The sequence below is a fragment of the Odocoileus virginianus genome, chromosome 7 (assembly GCF_023699985.2).
Source record: "Odocoileus virginianus isolate 20LAN1187 ecotype Illinois chromosome 7, Ovbor_1.2, whole genome shotgun sequence".
Lineage (NCBI taxonomy): Eukaryota > Metazoa > Chordata > Mammalia > Artiodactyla > Cervidae > Odocoileus > Odocoileus virginianus.
Window position 1 is genome coordinate 36,608,269 of NC_069680.1, and position 2,924 is coordinate 36,611,192.

Below are 2,924 nucleotides of genomic sequence, written 5' to 3' on the forward strand. Positions count from 1 at the left end.
GATAAAAAAAGATTGCATTTTAATATATCTGCATTGAGGTGACAACCAATTTGAAATCTATCTGTAGAAATGCTTCACATAATGATATCTATATGAATTTTCTATTGCTTTGTGAAAAAACTTATTGAAATTTAGTGGGTTAAAGCCACAGACATATATTATCATATCACCACTGGATCAGGAATCCAGGCTTAGCTCTTTCTCTGGTTCAGAGCCTCTCGCAAGGCTGCAAGCAAGATAACGTCTAAGGCTGCAGATATCTTAAACCATCCCACATGACTATTGGCAGTGCTAAAGTCTTCACTCACTGTTGACCAGAGTGAAGGAACTAGTTCCTTATCTTCTGTGTTCCTCCATAGGACCACTCATAACATGGCAAATTTTTTCCTCTAAAGTGAGTTCACCAAAAAGAAAAAAGCTGGAAAGATGAAAACCATAGTCTCAGGAATGCCATATTTTATTTAATAGAAAATTTCTAGGTCCAGCCCACACTTAAGGTGATAGGATAGCACAGGGCCTGACACTCAATGCTTCAGATATCTTGGTGCCATCTCAGAGGCTTCCTACTACACTAAACTACTGCCCATAGCCTGTGCAATTGCTTTCCCTCAAAAAAGGCAGAGAGTTGCTTTCCCAGGGAAAACATAGATCTCCTCTGCTCTGGAATGTCCTGCTGCCCTTTAACCTCATCATATACAAACTGACCCAAGGATGGGGTCAAGTCAGAATATGGAGACACAATTTTGTGTTTTCCTCCCAAGTTTATGATTTCCCTTTTTCCAATGAATTTTTATTTGACCTGGAAATGAGATAACTTGCCTCTTCATTTACTTTATTTCCAAATCTATTGTTTATGTCCTGAATCCTTCAAAGCTTGAGCTTTTGAAACTCAACAGCATAGCACTGACTTTGTTGATATCCATATTTTTCTGTGTCTTCCTTTTTTTTGAGAAGGTAAGCATAGAACAATCTACATCTTGCCTAAATAAAGGAAATATGGAGTAATGTAAAGAGTGATGGGAAAATTGACATATCAAAATGCATCAACTTTGCATCTCATCATATAATTTTATAAAGTAGTATTAAATGATTCAAAATAACCATTGTTAAAATTAAAAGAATCTAAATAACAACTTTCAAAAGAAAAAACATATTTATTGAAATATGATAGGATTTTTCATAGAAAATTCTAAACAAGTTCCATTTAATTGTTATTTACTAGACCATTCCCCTTTGAAATAGAAGGAAGATTTAGATGATAAAATTGTTTACACATCAGCAGTATTTTCAATAACCAATGCATGGAAACAACCTAAATGTCCATCGACAGATAAAGAAGATGTGGTATATATAAACAATGGAATATTATTCAGCCATTAAAAATAATGAAGTAATGCCATTTGCAGCAACATGGATGGAGATTGTCATCATACTAAGTGAAGTAAGTTATTTTAAAAAAGACAATTACCATATTACACCACTTCCATGTGCAATATAAAATACAACACAAATGGACATAAAACAACTCACAGATATAGAGAAAAGACTTATGGTTGCCAAGTGGGGGAGAGGGAGGAGATTTGGCTCTAGCAGATGCAAGCTATTATATATATGGTGGATAAAAAACAAGGTCCTACTGTATAGTATAGGGAACTATATTTGATATCCTGTAATGAACCATAATGGAAGAGAAAATGAAAAACAAGTTATTTTTGTTAATTGAGTCACTTTGCTGTAAGCAAGCAGAAATTAAACAACATGTAAATCAACTATACTTCAATAAAATTTATAAAATTGTTTAGAAGGCTCTAGCTACACTTGATCTTAGCCAAAAGGCCAAGAAGCAAAAGAAGGCTCGAGCTAATGCAATAGCAAGAATATATAAACTTGTGAAACAACAGTCAAATTTATTTTTAGTTGTAGATGACATGACTGTGAGGAACATATGAAAATTTGATAAGACAATAACGATATTTATATAGACATATATGCTTAAAAATATTTTTATATATGTATGTAGGATTTAAGAGAAGCATACATCCCTAGAGACCATTCCAAGTTAGTTGATAGTTGAATATATTTGCATGTAAGTATACTCAAAAACTCATATGCCGTTCAAGGAGCGGTGGCTGCGTGGGCGCAGGAGGGCCAAGAGGAGCTACTCCACGTTCAAGGTCAGAAGGGTCAGCTGTGAGGAGATACCCCTCATCTAAGGTAGGGAGCAGCGGCTGCGCTTTGCTGGAGAAGCCGTAAAGAGATACTCCACGTCTGAGGTAAGAGAAACCCAGGTAAGACGGTAGGTGTTGTGAGAGGGCATCAGAGGGTAGACACACTGAAACCATAATCACAGAAAACTAGGCAATCTGGTCACACGGACCACAGTCTTATCTAACACATCAAAACTAAGCCATGCCGTGTGGGGCCACCCAAAACGGATGGACGGGTCATGGTGGAGAGGTCTGACAGAATGTGGCCCACTGGAGAAGGGAATGGCATACCACTTCAGTATTCTTGCCTTGAGAACCCCATGAACAGTATGAAAAGGCAAAATGATAGGATACTGAAAGAGGAACTCCCCAGGCCAGTAGGCGCCCAATATGCTACTGGAGATCAGTGAGAAATAACTTCAGAAAGAATGAAAGGATGGAGCCAAATCAAAAACAACACCCAGTTGTGGATGTGACTGGAGATAGAAGCAAGGTCCAAGGCTGTAAAGAGCAATATTGCATAGGAACCTGGAATGTTAGCTCCATGAATCAAGGCAAATTGAAAGTGGTCAAACAGGAGATGGCAAGAGTGAATGTCATCATTCTAGGAATCAGTGAACTAAAATGGACTGGAATGGGTGAATTTAACTCAGATGACCATTATATCTACTACTGTGGGCAGGAATCCCTTAGAAGAAATGGAGTAGTCATCATGGT

At 37.3% G+C, this 2,924-nt stretch overlaps 1 pseudogene; it reads right to left on the reverse strand.

The window, feature by feature from the left end:
• Positions 1–1,718: 1,718 nt before the first annotated feature.
• LOC139036138 (U2 spliceosomal RNA) lies at positions 1,719–1,848 on the reverse strand (annotated as a pseudogene).
• Between the last annotated feature and the right edge of the window lie 1,076 nt (positions 1,849–2,924).